Raw genomic sequence first — 18,719 nt, forward strand, 5'->3', positions numbered from 1 at the left:
GTCTCAAGGTGAAGCCAAACTTTCACCTCTAATTAGGGAGAGATGCATCCCCTCTATAAGAGAAAGCACTAAGATGTCAGTTGCCACTGTAAAGATTCCAGCCCAGTGTTGCTAGATCTTTTGCTTTTTCAAGAGAAGTCAGAAATCTGGGTTTTAATGAGACACTTCCCAGCTACTAAAAGTTGACTTAAAATTTTTAAAAAAGCACTGTGAGCCAAACAAAACACTTGCACAGCCTTCATTGGGCCCCAGGGCTACCAGTGTGTAACTCTATTTGAAAGTTCATGTACATGGTCATCCATCTGGGGGAGGGGAGGGGAGGGGAGGGGAGGGGAGGGGAGGGGAGGGGAGGGCCCACCCTACCTCCAACATGCCAGAAATCAACTTTCTTGTGAACCCTGGCATGTGGCATGTAGATATCAAATTTATTTCATTAAGAAACATTGTTTAAGTGACATACGTTGTCCTCCAGCATGCTGGAGCAAGTCACGTCAGTTATATTTGTTCTTCCCATTTAGCTGTGGGCTCCTCCAGGTAAGCCCCTGGACTGCATCTTTATCTCCTCCAAGCATGTAGTACTGAGGACAGCAAATAGGAGCTTGCTATGGAGGGAGCCTTATAGACATCTTGCCCAGTCTCTTGAAGAAACTGGCGCCCAAAGAGATGAAGTCACTTGCCCTGGGCCTCAAGAGTGAATTAGGAAAGAACTAGAACTAACCCAGATCTCTAAATTGTAGATTCCAGGGCTGGGAAGGACCTATGGTTCTCAGGAAATACTTGCTGAATTAATGAGTATGTGAAATAATGATAGAAGAATCAGTGAATGTATGAACGAGTGAGCACTACCTGAAATGACCAACTGGTTTATGGAATAGAGTTTACAATATGGATCACGTGAGTTGGGACTTGGTTTCAGTTCTTCAGCTGACTACCGTGTTGCCTTAGGCATGCACCTTATCCTCTCTGGTCCTTGACTTTCTTATCTATATGCTGTCTTATATCTCAGTGTTGTTTCAAAAATCATAAACTAATAGCAATAGTCAAAATTATTGAGTGCTGTATGCCAGCCATTGGGCTAAATGCTTTAGAAGGATTTCATCAATGCTTATGATAGTTCTATGAAGTGAACACTGTTTTTATCACCTCCATTTCATAGATGAAGAAACAGACACACAATATTACAACTAACGTGTCCAAGTTCACACAATTTGTAAGTAAACAGTAGATGGGATTTGAAGCTAGACATTTTATTCTGGAATTATAACAGTGATAAAAATGTTATAAGAAATGAAAGGATGACACAAATGTATGATCAGAATGTTTTGGGGAGTTTCAGAGATGTGGCGTTCCTAAGGCTCTTGAAAAGAATGATGTTTAGAGTTAAAGAGACATTTTTTTCTGTGTTTCACACTGTAGAGTTGACATTCAAATCAACTTGAGTATTAGAATAAGTGACCTCTGGGGAACCTTTTAGAGTGATGAAAAGAGCTGGCTTCTAGTCCTAGAACGTTTCTGGGTAACTTTGAGCAGATCCTCTCAGTTTCTCTCTATATTCACTGTGGACTGGAACACATTAGAAACTATTTCAGCTCTGATATTCAAAGGCCCTATGAAGGATTTAATAAGAAGCTAACATGAGTCAAGATTATTTTGGTTGCAAATGACAGAAACCTAACTGAAATAGCCCAAGCCAAAGAGGGTATTAATTAACTCAGTAATAGAAAAGTCTAAGAGTAGTCTTGCTTTAGGCTTGGCTGTATCTAGGGGCTCAGATAATATCATCAGGTTTTCTTCTGTCCAGCTCTCTCCATATATGGGCAGGATAATCACCTGTAAGACTCACATTATATCAACTAAGTAAACCCAATGAGAAAAATTAATCATCTTCCCTAAAAGCAGAAAGGTCATGGTGAGCCATTGGATTGACTTGCTTTGGTCTCATATTCACCATCATCTTCATATGGTGACCTGGCCCAGGACATATGTTTGCCTCTTTGCCTATGTGGGAAGAGGCTGTTTCCGTATATAGTACACAGGATAGATTTTCCACTGAATAAGAACTTTCTATATGAGAAGAAAGAGAGAGGGTGCTGGGCAAGAAACAGAGAAGTTGACTCCAAGAAACTTCACCTCCCACTTAAGAGGAAGACTGACAGAATGGGCATTCTGGGGCTGAACTTTCAGCTCAGAATCACAAGCTGTGCTGTTGGTCTTCAGTATTAGAAATAAGTCATTGTGATCCAGTTTGCCTGGTACAGTCCTATTTGCTATGGTCTTTTGGAAAGTTTTCCTCCATCTTCAGGGACTTTTGGACTTTATTTTGGTTGTTATTTTGGTTGTTATTCTGCCCTATAGTTACAGTTCCTTGGAGAAATATATACAGCAATGATCTCAGCACAGGTAATAAATTAGGCAATAAATGATCAAGCTTTGAGCAAAGTTTGCCAGAGCTGTATTTATGAGGAATCAGCCAATTAGGCAACTTGGCTAATGCCTCTGATTTAATTCACCACCCCCCTGGTTGGTACTGGAGAGGGTGACCAGCCCCTTTGCCTTTTTTAGCTGGCACAAGTAGTTACTTGTACTAATCAGCAGTAGGGCAAAGGGGCAGGAAATATCTACCAGCGAGATGTGATGGGTGACAAAAACCTCTCCTGGGCACTGACTTCTAGGACGCTAATGGATAGAAAGGTGTTTGATCAGCCCCCCACTCAAAAACACCTACACTTACCATTTGGATACTCACAGCTTATTAGAGCTAGAAGAATGTTTAGACATTACCTAATACAACTCTTTTATTTTTCAGATGAAGAAACTGAGGCCCAGAGAGGGCAAATAACTTGGTCAAGGGAGTGCTGCTAAGGAGTAGCTGAACCAGAACTTCAACCCAAGGCTCCTTATTCATTTTCCAAATGCTCATCCCTGCATGGCAAGCTCCCTTTGGTTTTGCCCTCAGGACTCTGGTAAACATTTTGAATTATGGAAGCTTTGCCCAGGAGGAAACATCATTTAATTTGATCTTCGCTGGAAGTGCAGGGAAGAGAAATAAGAAGTGTCTGTTGCAATGCCTTAGACTTAAAATATTCTCAGCTCTCGCTTCTGCAAGCTCAAGGAAGGAAATAATAGCTTGAGGCTCTTCAACATTAGAAAATCAAAAGGTAATTCATGAACCTTTGAAAGGTACGAAGGGATATAAGTTATGTTTACTTTCCCAAGTCTATTTATGTTTAGTTAGTATTAAAAGAGTGCTAAAGGAGGAGTTTGGGGATCTAAATTCTACTTGGATGTGGATCTTGATGGGTAATCTTGGCTAATGGCTAATGGCTAACTCATTCTCTCTGGGTTTTGGTTTCCTAGTCTGTAAGTTTAGCTAATTCTTAAGACCCTGGTCAACCTCAAGCTTCAGGGGTCTAAAGAAGTTTCTATGCTTTGAGTATCATTGTTATGGGTAGAGAAGGAACTTTTTGGATGGAAGGTAGCCAGCCTAAAGCCAGTCTGCCTTTGCAGATTAACTGCTCTCCTTACTAACTTGGCCCAATGGAGGAAGTACAGGGCCAAGAGCCTAGGACATGACTGTGCTTCCCTTTGCTCCCTGACCTTGGGCAAGTTCTTAACTTTCTCTAGGCCTTAAAAAAAAAAAAAAAAAAAACAACTCTCAAATAGTATTAATGCCTTCACAGCCTTGCCTCATAGGGCTGTAGCCTGGAGCTAAAGGATGTAGAAATGCTTTATGATATGCAAGCTCTTTTATATGTGTGACTTAATACTGAGTTTGCCTTTGGTGACTGAGAACAATGTAAAAACAACCTGTAGATCCAAGTTTCCATGTGGCCAAGACCACACTGAGGGAACTAAAATCTTTTTTCCTCAAGGTCATTTTGTTTTCTTGCTTTTCCACTAATAGTGCAAGTTGAAACAGGGTTTAATAAAATGTCCATACATCCAGTTTGCCTGGTACAGTCCTATTTGCTATGGTCATAATTATTAACAATTTTTCACATTCAGAAGTGTCTCTATTCTGGCAGTAAATTACACTGTTACCCTTAGACATAAATATCATTCTATTCAACCTCTTCACTTCACATATTGGAAAATGGAGGCTCAGAGAAGAGAAATGACTTCCCCAATTCACTCAGAGTTTGCCCAGAGCCTGGACTTGGCAAACTCTTCTCCTTGTGCCTGGGAAGAAAGTGAAGGGGAAAGCAGGGTGAGAGAATGCTCCCTTTGTCTGCCCTCTAGCTTCCCAAAGCAACTCCTTAGCAGGAGCAGCCCCCCCTCTCTCTTGATTTCCTGGAAAGTTATCAGCAATCCTGTGGCTGCCAGTGGCCAAGAGGGAGCTGGGGGATGGAGCAAGCATTGCAGGATGCTGGAAAAGGAAGCTTTTTCTCTTCTGTACCCAGAAGAACAACCCCAACGGGAGAACAACTCACTATTAATAACTAGCTCTTTTTTAGGTTTTTTGAATTAATATTATTGTTCACAGGGCACGTTTATATCCATAATCTTAATTGGTCTAATTCTTACTGCCTTTGGAAAAGGTCTTGGAGACATGATTATTCCCATTTTGTAGTTGAGAAATTGAAGACCTACAAAGACAGTTGATTTGCTTTAGGTTTCACAGTCAGTGTCAGAGATGGGAACAGGGCTTGATCTCCTGACTCCTGGCCCAATGTTCCTTCTACTTCTCCTTGCTTCCTGCAGGGTCTACCTTTAGGCATCTCCTAGGAGAAACCTCATTATAATAAGGTATTTTGGTGTTCAAGTAACTAAACCCTTTGGATGCAGCCCAAGGCAGAGCCACCTTATACCCTGCATTTGTCTCTGTGGCAAATAGTAGTGTCAGAACACGGTTCATGATTAACCATGGTCTTCATTCTGTTGACATCATCTCTGAGAAAATGAGTATGTGGATGGGGAAAATGATATTGAATCCTGGTATAAGATTTTTGTCTTTAAAATTATTGCTGGGATCTTGGGGAATAGACTCTCACGACAGTCCTTAACTGCGCTGTGCTTGCAAATCACTGACCTGATAATTTGCCCAATCCCCATTTCAGAAAGGTTTTTTCTAGCGGAGACTGAAATTCTTTATTTGGAACTTGACACATCCCAGACCCATAAGAACTCAGCATGACAAGATATGCAGCTACATCCATCATTACTCAGCCCTAAGCAGGCAACAATGCAGGGCAAGGCTTTGATGGGCAAAAGTCAGGGACCCCAGGTACGTCCCGATTGTGTGTGTGACTCGTGTGATGTTAGGAAAGCCACTCTTCTGTTAGGAAGCTCAGTTGCTTCAACTGTCACATGTTGAGATTGGATTAATCAATATGCTGCTAACTTTGAAAGCCACCTGATTCTTTTTTCTGAGAATGCTGTGGGAACCTAGGATGTAGAAATGGTAAAACAGGTAGGGCTAAGGACTTGGAGCCCCTTCATTTAATCCACTTGTGTTGCCATGTGACATCTGCATGGACGATATCAGTGTGGAAATGACTGGATAATTTCCCAAAGCCCTTTTAGTCCCCAACACTGGCATTCCGAGGACCAGTAATATTGTGGATAGATTGAACACCCGAGGGCTTGCAGTGAGCCCAGAATTCAGGTTCCAGAGCTGGGCAGACAGGGGAAGGGGTTATAATGGCGTCACAAAGAGTAGAATTTGGGGTGGAGGGCAGCATGATAGCAGTTGTTACCCTTCACAGGTGCACAGCACTTTTTAGTTTTTGTGCATCAGTTATAAGTATTTGCGCATCAGTTGTCTCTTTCGGGCTTGCCCAGCACTGTATATTCAGATATTTACACGATGACCATTCATAAGGAGACAGTGGTATGACCCATACTGTGGTCGTGCTCGGAATATAAAGAGGATCCATTCAATCCTCAAGAAGCTCATCTTCTGATGAAGGAAAAGGCATGTAAACATATCATTGCAATTGCAAAATTGAAAGCCTCTTAGAGAGGTGCGTGCAGATGTTGAGGAGAGAAGAGAAAGAAACGATTCACTTTTCCTGGGGAGGGGAAGAGGCATACTTAGGGTGTGGCTCTGCAGGTGGCCTTCCCTAGGGGGTTAATCAACGTCATTCTACCTGCTCAGTCCAGGCTACTTGAGAAAGCCAGCGGGGGAGAGGGGAAGAGTTTGGGGAACCCGGCCAGCGGGGAGCAAACAGAGGTGAAGCTGTGAAGGTAGATTCACTGGGAAGGGCTTTGCGTGCCATGCAGAGTTCGGACCCCGTGGCAATGAGCTCTTAGTTTTCCAGTTGAGGAGACAGGCCCACAGGCGCCTGAAGCTTCGCTGACGCCACAGGCTCCGGAAGGGAATGGCAAGGCCGGCCCAGCCGGCGTCCTGCCGCTCTTCCTGCTACCCTGGGCTGCCTTCAGCAGGCCTGAGCGGAGCAGGCCCTGGTGGGAGAGGCCTCCGGGCTGTTGATCCGGCTCAGTGGCGCAGGTCCCGGCGGGGAATGGAAGTGGGTGGGGTGAGGCTGTGGAGGAGAGGAGGGGCCTGACAACAAGGGCGACATTCAAGGCCTGCACTGCAGCCGGGCGAGGAGAATGGAAAGCTACAGCCTGTCGGAGCGTCCAGCCTTGGCAAGGCGGTCGGGGCCTTATAAGGAAATGTTGTTCTCTCCCAGCCAGAGGCGCTGGGACGGAGCCCTGTGCCCACAGGACAGAGCTGCCCTTGTGGGAGTAGGCCGGGGTGCCACCCGCCCTCGGCTGTGAGTGGGAGCTCTCGACGGGCCACTTCTGCAGGCTCAGCATTCCCTCTCAGCCCCAGCCGGCCTGCAGCCTCCACCCGCTCCGTGCCCTCCCACTCCCTGGTGCCCTGGGCTGATTGGAGGAAAGGAAACAAAACAAAACAAAACAAAGATTTGGCCAGATTTCAGGCCTCAATGCTGTTTGATACCGAATTACCCCGAAAACAGGCTCAAGTCAGATTCCCTCTCCTGTCCCCGCAGGGAGCACGAGGGAAGGGATGGCTCTGTGCCCTCTGTCCCTGCCCTGCGCCCAGTCTCTTCCTTGTGACCACAGGACTCCCAGCGCTGGGCCCTGTGGGCGCAGAAAGGCAGGACCTGAGGCCGAGAGCCGGGGAGGAGGAGGCCTGGTGCTGGTGCTGAGGAAGGGGAGAGCCACGGGCGCGTTCATCGGAGCAGGGCGACTCTTCGGGCTCCTCGCCAGTGCCCGGCAGGCCAGAGGGCCTGGGAGACTCGGGGGGCGCAGAGGAAAAACACAGCCAGCCCACAAAGCAACGGAGAGGGCTTCCTGGGAGAGGGCGGTCGGCCTTAGTCAGCTCCTGGAAGGAACACCTCTCCATAGCTGTGCCACCGCCGTGAGGAGTGATTTAAAGCTCCCTCGATCCCTAAGGGAGCTCCCTGAACCTGGGATTGGGGGTGGAAGCAGAAAAGATGCTTAGCGCGGCCTTTTGCTTTGCCTATTCATAGCCTCACAGGCACATGAAACCCTGGAGCTACCAGGAAACAGGTCAGCCAGCTCAGCTCTCTACCTAAAGCTAACGTGGCAGAACTTCAGGAGGCCTGTGCTCTCCCCGTGTCCACGAACGTGGTCCCTCAGGCCAGTCCCTCCGGTATCTACAGGTGACCCTGCATGTCAGCCATCATGGGCCCCCCTGAGGGCACTCTCCAGGGCCGAGCCATGAGAGGCACACAGGGAACAAAATGCGAAGGAGAAAGTTACGAACACTGAGAAAAACACAGAAAAAATGCTCTTAGAGTTGAGAGAGAGGGACATTCCTCTTGAATAGGTGACCAGGGCAGTGGACAGTAATGGCCCGGGTGAAGAGAAAACATTTGGGGTGCAGAAGGGCTCGGAGCTCAAGAAGTGACGTTCTGAAAGCTTGGAGAGTAGGGGAGATGGTTTCTGGGGGGTGCTGGCATGGGCCGGCTGGGGGGGGCGGGACGGCATGGGGCTGGCTTGGTACGTGGAGGGACGGTCGTGGCTGCTGTACAGAGCTGGGAGAGGGGAGCTTTGTCACCATCCTGGTTAGCACCAGACTTTGGAGGCCCTGAGTGTCAGAGGGAAGAAGAGACTCAAGTGAAAGAGAGCCGGGAGCCATGGAAGGCTTTTGAGCATCAGAGAGGCTGGGTTTTAGGCAGTGTGATCCGGTAGCGCGTGCAGGAAGAGGCATCTTTCTCCCCACTTCAGCCAAGTCAGGAAAGGGCTCCTTCCCCAGGCAGAGCTCCGGGTGGGCCACATTCCCCTTCCTGGGGTCTGCAGGCCTGGCTCTCCAGACGGCCACCCAGACCCCAGGATTTCGAGGGCCGCTGGATTTTAGAGGTGCCTTTTGAACAAGCAGTGACGTTTCCCCCAGGAGAGGGCTAGGACTGGCTGCTTTGCTTCATTTCTCTTTTCGAACTGAGGCTTTTGTACACAAGTTGCCCTGTTCAGATGGGGTTAAGAAACCTCACCTTCAGTCCTTTACGGCAAGAAGTGATTAAAAAGCACCCAGGGTTGAAAGGCAAAGACACAGCGATGCCGTCTCATCTCAGAGAGCCTGTCCTTTGCTGGGCACCCACTGATCACACACTGGCGCTTGTCTCGCTGCTGATGGCAGACGGGCGGCCTCCTCCATTTTCCCTCTATTGCTTCCTTCTCTTCCTTTCGAGGCCCGTCCCCATCGTGGCACCACCGAGGAGAGAAAAGGAGGACCTTTGTAGAGGAGAGCAGGGCTGACTCCTTGCCCGTGGGGAACACCGAGGGGCTCTCGGGCAGAGCAGCGAGCTCGCTCGGTGTTCCAGCCCTGGGTTCCGTGGTCCACTGCCCGGGGATAGCTGTCTCTGCATCAGGCTTGGGAAGAACTTGAGCTTGATCCTCACACCTGGTTCCTGCCCCGTGGCCATGAGGGCAGAAACTGAGGCGCTGATGTTGTGAATCTCAGTAGCACATCTTGCTTCCCATCAACTTTTTCTTCCCGCTCAATGCAGGCACTGACCCTTAGGGTCATGGAGACCCAGTCCCAGTCCCCCTGCAGTAGGCAGGGCTCAGCTTGAATTTGCATTAGATGAAAATGAATTTGTCTCTTCCCTTTCAAGGGCACATGTGAGTATTTTATGGTGAGATATTGTCTTAACTCTAAAGAGTGAATTTCAAATAATAATAAGCTCAGATGGTGGCTAAGGTCCTATTATGGGATATCTTCTTGGAACCCCTTAATTTTTATTGCCACCTCTTAAATTGCCTACTAACCTCAGCCTCCATTTCAGGGAAATGTCATTGGCAAACCTCTGCAGATTTTCATTTTGTTTAATTTTACCTAACTGTTCATTCCTTATTCACCCATTTATTTGAGTTGGTAATGAGTAGTTCAAAAAAATAGAAAAGCAGAAAGGGAATGCAGTAAAAGTCTCTCTCTTACCCTTTCCTCAATTTCCTCTTGTCCTCCCCCAAAGCAGCCTGTGTTACCATCTGCTTGTGTATCCTTCTCCTCTCTGATGATTTTATGGAAACCGTTATCAAGGACTTTCCTCATCCAGTAGATATAGGTTCAGATTCAGAAAGATGCAAGCTTGTTCAAACAAAAATTTCTAGGGGCAGTTGCTCTCCCAGGTTTGCCTTCCCGGGATGCTGATCCCTGATTCTGGATGCCGGAGAGCCTCACCTGATCCAGGTGTCTATAGAGCAATCCCTGATGTCCTAAAGGACTTTATCATGATGTGCTGAGGATGCCTGAGAGCAGCCTCTTGAATGAGATTTAAATACCACCCCCTGCGTGATCTTATAGAAAATGAATCGTACAGAGACTGTACAGTGAGTTCTGTTGCCAAATTAGGAAGGATGTGGTATCCAGGTGGCTAGGGTTGAGGGAAGAGTCCCTGAGGGGTTAGCATCCTCTTCTCTGGGGCAGAATTCTCTGGTTCCTCATGGTTTGAACTGGACTGAAATGCCCATCACTTGTTCTAGACTTCTACTTACTGACCACAGAGGAATCGATGCCTCCTCACCCTGGGAATGGAAGCTCCACTAACGCTGCAGCAACTCACCCATCTCATGGGAGCACTTCCTTGCCCACCCATCACACGGGAGCACCGCTGGCTCACTGATCATGCAGGGGCAGTATCTTGTTCAGCGATGGTATTGGAGCTGCTTTTCCTCAGCGAGAATCAGGATTCATCAGTCCTGGCAGCTCTGGTCTCTGCATGCTGGTTGCTGGGAAGGTTTTGAAAGACTCTTTGGTGGGAAGACTTCCTGATCCGAGTCCAAACTGAAAATGGATACTCCATTTGCAAGGCAGTGACACTTCCAGTGTGGTATCATCAAACATCTCCCAAGCAACAGCAGCCTGGAACATTATTGTTTAACCACTTCTTGCTCAACAACAGTGTGGGTTTCACTTACAGAAGGATCTACGTGGTAAGTGAGGTAGGAGCAGGTCAGCACAAACAGAACTATAAATATCTTGATAGAGACAGGTGTATGAAATCGAACTCGGTGGGGAAAACAGACGTAGATAAACAGCTGGATAAGAACACAGGCTTGAACCTACTGAAATACTAAGATGATATAAAAGATAATATTAAAGAAAAAGTTACCTGTGGTTCTTTTATTTTTTGCAACAATTTTTATTTTCCACAGTCCCTTTAATCTTGTCCATGTACAATGCACATTTTTACATAGCTGTAATCCTATCACATATACTATTCAGTCTGTGTTTTTGCTTAATATTAAAAGCACTTACCATATGGCACCAACCTTTATTTTATGGCTGCAGAAATGCCATCGTGGTGATTCACAATACATTTCTTGTTTTTACCTATTGTTGCAATTTTATGTCTCCAGCTGCTTAGTGTTATGGATAATTTGGCAAAGAACATCTTACGATCCTTTGTGCTTTTGTTGATTTCCTTCAGATCAATTTCATGGAAGGAGATGATTTGGCCAAAGAGTACGGACAGCCTTATGAGGAGTAGCATTCCCTCTGGCACAAGGCTAACTGTGTTGGGCAGAGCTCTGAGCCTCATACCGATCTTTTTTTTTAAAGATTTATTTATTATTTATTTATTTATTTTTGGCTGGCGTCGGGTCTTAGTTGTGGCACGCGGGAGGCTCATTGAGGCACGAGGGATCTTTCGTTGTGGCGTGCGGGCTTCTCTCTAGTTGTGGCGGCGGGTTTTCTCTTCTCTAGTTGTGGCGTGCAGACTCCAGGGTGCCTGGGCTCTGTAGTTGTGGTACATGGGTTCCAGAGGGCATGGGCTCCATAGTTTGCAGCACGCAGGCTCTCTAGTTGAGGCATGCGAGCTCAGTAGTTGTGGCACGCGGGCTTAGTTGTCCCGCGGCCTGTGGGATCTTAGTTCCCTGACCAGGGATCGAACCTGTGTCCCTTGCATTGTAAGGCAGATTCTTTACCACTGGACCACCAGGGAAGTCCCTCATACTAATCTTATTGGTCTGCCGCTCTAAGCCAGCAAATAACGTGTCACCTGGCAACTGAGCAGAAGAGCAGACGTTTATTAGGCCCTGAGGGATTGCACAAGTTCTCTACTTTTGACAGCAGAATATATATGGGTGCCATTCCAGGGGTCTGCTTTATTTGCAAAGGTTGTTCATCTGTGGTTGCCATATAAGGGCCTCTGAACCAACCATTGTTTGGGAGCAAAAGCAAACCAGTGCTGAGATCCCAGCTCTTGTACTGTGGCTGCAGGGCGAGGGCTGCATGGGGTATAGAGGTGCAAGTCACTGTATTCTTGGTGCAAGGACATGGTGGGCCTCATCAGTGGCACTGACCAGGGGCACAGCCCTTGGGGCAGATGTCCAATTATGTTCAACCCAGATGTCAGCCAAGGCCCTTGGAGATTTTCTTAAACTTGACCCAAACCCCAATGCCAAGCCTCGTGGGAGCCTCAAATCCATCACCCTACTTGCGTGAGTGCCCACAGTGTATGTCATCACACCTCGCTCAGCCTCCATGCCCGCTCGTTGGAGTGTGTTATTCAGTTCTGCCCCACATCAGTTCAAGGAGCAAAGCCTGGTTCCTTCCCTGGTCTTCACAAAAATCCCCTTGCACCCAGGCCTTTGTGAATTTGGTAACTTTACTGAAGATGGAGGGTCATGGGGAGGAGTCTTATCATGGACTGGGCAGCCTTTTTTTCTTTTTAGCGCCTCCCATCTCTCTTTGTCAACCTCGTGACCCCTGGGCAACACGCAGCTGATTTCCTGCTGTCTTCCTCAGAACAGTTCTCCCACGTTCAGGCTCCTTCTGTGCCATCCAGGGAAATACATGTCACTCCCTGAAAGGGATTCTGCTGGATAAGATTTCTCTGTCCATTGTCAGTACCATGCCCTTGCAGGAAGCTGGCAAGTGTGGAGTTTTATTTTGTTTTGTTTTTTAAAATGAGATAAAACTTCACACAGTGAAGTTTTGTTTGCAGGGTACTTTATAGATATCATCTCATTCAGGTCTCCCAGTAACCTTGACAGGTGATCAATTGGACAGGCATTCTTATCCTGACTTAGAAGTGTGGAAACTGTGGCAAGGAGAGGGGAAAGACCTGTCTTAGGCCACTCAGTTGACTATCTGATGGGCTGAAACTGGAAGCCAGATCTCTCCTGGGCTCAGTGAGTGGTCCTTTTTCACATCACGCTGCCCAGACATCTGTTTGGGCGCCTCATGGAGCTTTAACCATGGCAGGCATCGATAAATGCCCGCTGACCGTGCCATCGCCTTGTGCCTGCCTTTAAAGAGTGCAGAGGGAAGGATGCATGAATAAATTGAGGGACTTCTTATTACCCCAGTACCAACTTAGTTAAAACCAGGTGTGATAGACCAAATATGGTATATACATACAAAGGAATATTACTTAGCCACAAGAAGGAGTGAAGTGCTGACACATGCTACAACATGGCTAGATCTCAAACACATGATACTAAGTGAAAGAAGCAAGACCCAAAAGGCCACATATTCAAAGATTCCATCTATATGAAGGGTCCAGAAAAGGCAAGTCCATAGAGACAGGAAACTGGTGGTTGCCATTCTGGGCGGTGTGTGTGTGTGTGTGTGTGGAACTGATGACTGAATAGGTATGAGGTTTTCTCTGGGGGCGGTGAAAATATCTTGGAACTAGATGGAGGTGATGGTTGCACCATACTGTGAATCTACTAAATGCCACTCAGTTGTAGACTTTCATTTGATGTTATGTGACTTTTACTTCAATTTTCAAAAAAAGGAAAACCAAGCCAGCAAATAAAAGCCAGGTGTGAATTTCATCTCCCCGTCTTCTGCTCTCTACTTCCTTGTCTGGTTCCATGTCGTGATGTTCCCGCCCTGCATGAGGAATGAACATGCAGACACAATTCTCAATTCTGTCACTTATCAGCTGTGTGGGCTTGAATAGTTTATGCCTCTCTCTGGACCTCAGCCTCCCGATCTCCAAGATGAGGAGAATGACTCAGATTTTACCCAAAGTGCCTCCTGGGTCAGCTTCTGGGATCTGGAGGGAAGAAAGGGGATGAAATTCACTGAGGGGAGGGAGGCATCCTCTGAGTTTCTTTTGGACCTTTCTCTTCTCAGCTAGTGGAGTGCAGTGACTTTCAATTTCCTCTGTCCTCGGGCACCAGGGAAAGAGTCACAGAGATAACAGCCTTGGCCCCTGACCTGGCTGGCACCGCTGGGGCTCCCACCATGCTTCATTGAGCAACGTGAGTCCCTCGGTAATCCTGTTAAGCCGCTGGGGCTGTGAGTCATTTCCATACCACCCAAGCACCTTTCTGTCCCGAGGAGGAGAGGCGCTCCAGCCAGAACGTTAAGACTTGACCTGCACCAACATTCTAAACATGAATTGGAGCTTTTAACTGGGCTGTGACTTGGAAACCCATCACGCCTAAATTAGTGTTTAGAAGAGCTCAAACTGTGCTCATTTGTTTACTTATGACCCCTTTTCTGAGCCTCTGTGACATCCCAAGCCCTGTGCTAAGCTTCAGGAAGACACAGCTATATCTGAGCCTCTGTCTTCAAGAAATTTAAGGACCTCTGGGAGAGACAGACTTGTAAACAGGGGGGAAATGTAGCAGTACCAAGGCAGGGGGAAAAAATGTAAAATAGGACAGGGAGCAGTCCAGAGGAGAGAAGCATTACCTCTGGGGGTGGAGGGAGGGCTGGGGTGGAAGGTCAAGGAAAGTCTTTACAGATGCGGGGACACCTAGGCTGGGTTTTGAAGGATGAGGCGGGCTTCCCTGTTCCAGTGGGGCTCCAAGGGAGTGTGATGTTTAAAGCGGTGCCTGCGCGGGGAGACGTGTTTTGTCACTGTCCGTGTTTAGAATTGCCAGTGCAAGGTGCCAATAAAAAGAAGGCTACATTTTAGTTGGTTTTATTACTGATTTTAAATTCCTACAAACAGTGCACCCCCTTATTGCCTAGTCTGGGCCAGGTTGCTCTTTCCCTCACTACTACCAGGCATACAAGGTTGGGAAAGGCATTCAAAACAGTGGGAACAGAATGTACCCAAAGCCCAGAAGTATGAGACTTGAGAATACATTAGTGGAATGGCCAGCAATTTGGTAGGATGGGACATGGCGTATTTGGAGAAGGAGAGCTGGAGATGAACTGAAAATGAAGCCTCTTTCCTTGCGGGCCCAAGTTACTGTGTTACGTCTGGGTTTTATCCTAGAAGGCAATGGGGAGCCACAGACGGTTGTAAGCAGGAGCACGATATAATCGCCTCTGTTGTTGATGTAGCACTTTGACGGCTGATAGGATAGGATGGAAATGAGGATGGAGGAAGGAGACTGGTCGGGAAGCCCTTGCTGTCATCTGGGAGAGAAGATGAGGATTATATCAAAGCTGGGTCCTGAGGGGAAAAGCAGAAGATGGGCTCAAGGGATATGTAGAAACTCAACTCCAAAGGCTTAGAGTCTGATTGGAGGTGTGGATGGGAGAACGAAGGTCTAAATGATGACTGCGACTTCTCTTCCCATGCAAATGTCAGAGTTGGAGGGATGTTCAGGACCACCCACTCAACTGCTGTGGGCCAAGGAAGGGTAAGGTACTTACCATCCAAGCTCTTGAGTCAGTGGTGGAGTCAGTGGGAATCCCTGCCTCTAAAGCCCCTGTTGCAGAGCTCTCTTCCACTGTGGCAGCCCTCCTGTTGCCTTGACTCTGCCCTCCACCCACCTCCGCTGGCTGAGCAGAGCACTGGACAAGCCTGCGTTCCCACCCAGACGCTGCCCACAAGACAGAGTGACCTCCAGGAAGACCCTCCCTTCTTTGAGTCTCTGTCTTCCCATCCCCCAAAGAAAGGCCTGCAAATGTGGGGTGTCTCCATTTTTTTCTCTTGCTTTCTGGTTTTTGAGTTTTTATTTTGCTACAGTCTGTGGCCATTTCCTCTTGCTTTACATTAAGCTCACTTCACTCATTTATACTCTCTGCCTGGACCTGTGGGCATTTGTGCCTGGGAGTCCCTGGGCTGGATCGCCTCCCAAGCCTCTCCATCTTATCTCTAGCAATCTGGGCTTGTCCGGGTAGAGGATATGGTTTTCCAGAGCTGGACCTCCTCTCTGGCTCAGAAAGGCTACCTCCTTCTCTTCTGTGGCTCCCCCTGGGTTCTCTACCCCTAGAGCAAAGTCACCGAATGCAGGTGGTGTGGATCTGTAACTGTGTCTGCTGGGCCCATCGTAGCTCTGACCAAGCTTGCTCAGGAGGAAACAGCTTTGGGGCCTGTGATCTGTGAAGACAGGGTCCTCGGTGTGGATGAGCCCAACTTGCCTGCTCTCTTGGGGCATCACAGTCTCTTGGGTCAGGTGCCTTAGAGGCAGATCTCAAGGAGAGAAAGTGGCTCAGGTGGGCTTCCTCATCTAACCTTCTTCCTCCCCCTTCCTGCCCCTCCCTTCCCAAGTGGCAGGAGACTCAGAATGCAGGGAGGGGTGAGGGTTCCCAGAGGCCCTGGGGCCACCCTGGCAGCCAATGCAGGATCACTTCTTTGGCTTTCCTGTCCTTTAGCCTCTTAGCCTCACTTGAACACTTCATACACTTCATGTGTGCCTGTTTGGGGCATCTTGTCCTGTCCTCGTTTAGAACTGTCTTCCAGATGAAACTGCCTTCTTGTAACTCCCAGTGACTGGTCCTCTTAGAACGTACCAGATCCCTCTCTGGCAAGACCGTCTTTTGAATGTATGAAAAAAAAGATTTTATATTCTACTCCCATCCAACTCCTTTCTCTTCTGCAGGTTATCACATCTCTTATGTCATGTAGTTGCCATACTCTTGGAATGTGGTGCTTCCATAAGGCAAAGATTCCAGATATGGGTTAGATAACTTCTGAAACAAACAAACCAGAAATGCCAGTGGCCTAACACAGAGGAAGTGTACTTCTCCATATATAACTGGTCCTGGTCAGTGGGTGTTCTTCTTCCACACGGTGATTCAGGGTTCTAGGTCCCTGCTAACTTGGATCTCCATCATCCCCTCCCCACTGCTGGGGACAGAAGGGAGGGTGGAGAGGGCACAGAGAGCCCCCCTGGAAGGGCGTCTCTAGCCCTCCACTCTCATTCCATTGGTGAGAGCCAGTCACGTGGTCTCACCTCATACTCACATGAACTGGGAACTACAGTCCCCAGCTGGTCTGCTGTCCCTTGGAGACAAATTTATGAGGGGGAGTGGGAAGGTGGGGGACACCTGGAGGGCAGCAGGCCACCTTGGCCACACCTGAGTCACTCTCCTGCCTCTCACTTCTGAGCACCCAGCTTGGGGGACATGTTAGAGGCTGAGAATGGGGCCCCCTCTTGTTTCTAATTGGTAAGCAGTGTTCTCCTAAACTTCAGTTCTGCAAACACCACTTTGGAGACTTTGGGTGTATTTGCATAACACCTGTACTGTTATTGACATAATATTCTCTTTAAATCGATTCACTTTTTAATTTAGTTTCACCTGAATAATATATCTAGGAAATCATGGTTTTGATGTGCTAATTATATTTTTCCTAATATACTCTGAAATAAATTTATAGTTACTCCAATAAAAATATTTACACATATACCACCCCAAATATTTGCACACACAGGTAGTATGCATTGCACATTTGGGGAAATATGATGATTGAGTCTGTATAAAACCCTCCATGATCTAGCCCTAGACTTTCTCTCTGACCTCTGTTCTGCCCATTCCCACAACCCTCCACGTCCACAGATTTTTTTAGTTCCTCAAACCTGCCAAGCTCATTCCTACCTCAGGGCCTTTGCACCGGCTGCTGTCTCTGTCAGGATCACTCCCCCCCACCACCCTCACGTCTGCACATGTCTGACTCTTTCTAGATATTCAAGTATTAGCTCAGATGGCTCTTCCACAGGGAAACACCTAGTCTAGCTGTCTCACATCCTAGTCCACTCCACCCTTCAAAGTCACTCCTCGTGTCAGGCCCTTCAAAGCACTTTTCAAGATCTGACATGCTCTGTTTATTTGTTTGCTGATTGATTTACTGTTTCTCTGTGCCCAGTAACATGTAAACCCTGTAAATGCAGGGATTTTTTCTCTATTCTATTTACCCCGCTTTCCCAGAACTTAGCACTGGGCCTGACACATAATACATGCTCCATAAATATTTGTTACATGAATAAAAACTGTAGAAAATAGACACATAGGTCACTAGTCAAATGAGACCTAAAATACAATTTTATCAACTGCTTGGCAATCCCTGATATGCATCTCGTCAACTGCTGGAGAAGGCAGCTTGGAGGTGAGGCCACCATGACGTCTCCAATTCCATCCCTGCAATTCACAGGTGTGCTGGTCACCTGATTTGCTCACCCAGCCACAGAGAGAGAAGCTGGACAAGGGAGAGCTGGAGGGCCAGACCCACCCCTAGAAGACACTTGCAGCAAGGAGGCAAGAGGTGAGGAGAGAACAGGCCAAGGACCAATCACCCCTGCTTGGGGCCGTGAGCAGCCATGGTGGCTCAGAGAGCCTGCCCACTGGAGCACGTGGTCCAGAGGCCATCAACCTCCACCAGATTGGCTCCTGCCCCTACTCCTTGGTGTGTGTGTGTGTTTGTGTGTGTGTGTGGTGGCACTAGTGGGGCTGGAGATGGAGGTGGGGTGTAAATAAGGGATGTCAAAAAACCTGAAAGTGCCCAATCCACACCCTTAAATGGGACCTGGGATCTGGGAAGGGGAGTGAAAGTCTCCTTTCTTTATGAAGAGAGTGGTCATAGTTTTCCTTGCAAAAGGAGTCAGTCCACAAAAGAAATCCAAGTTGCGGGAAAAGGTCAACGTTTCCATCTCCTCACCTCTCCGGAAGTAAGTTTGTCACGGATGCCGTGATGCACCTGCCTGACCCCCCTTCAGAACCAAGGTGCTCATTCCTGCCACTCAATGCTGCTGGATCACAGCTGAGTCTCTTCCCAGGAATCGTCCTAGGCCAAAGGGAGCTGCCTTACTCAAGGTAATACTCCTACCCCGGGGACAGTTCACATTCAATGTGGGGTACAAAGTCCTGGCCCTTTGCCTCGACTGAGGACAATTCTGAAGGGCCAAGCCAGTTCTAGACCAACCTTGTCTGCTGTCCAATCCTCTCCTTCTATCCAATCCTGCTTCCTTCTCATTCCCAATAGACTCCTTGCTTCCCAGATCTTGGAGTCTCTTCCCAGGGAACCCTAGAACAACATGGGTCAAACCCTAGTTGACTCTGTCCTCCACCATCAGTTGCCCTATTGCCTAGGTGAGAACTAATTTCTCACCAAGTCTTTTATTAGATTTGCTTCCTGTACTTGAAGTTGAGACAA

The sequence above is a fragment of the Eubalaena glacialis genome, chromosome 6, assembly GCF_028564815.1.
Source record: "Eubalaena glacialis isolate mEubGla1 chromosome 6, mEubGla1.1.hap2.+ XY, whole genome shotgun sequence".
NCBI lineage: Eukaryota > Metazoa > Chordata > Mammalia > Artiodactyla > Balaenidae > Eubalaena > Eubalaena glacialis.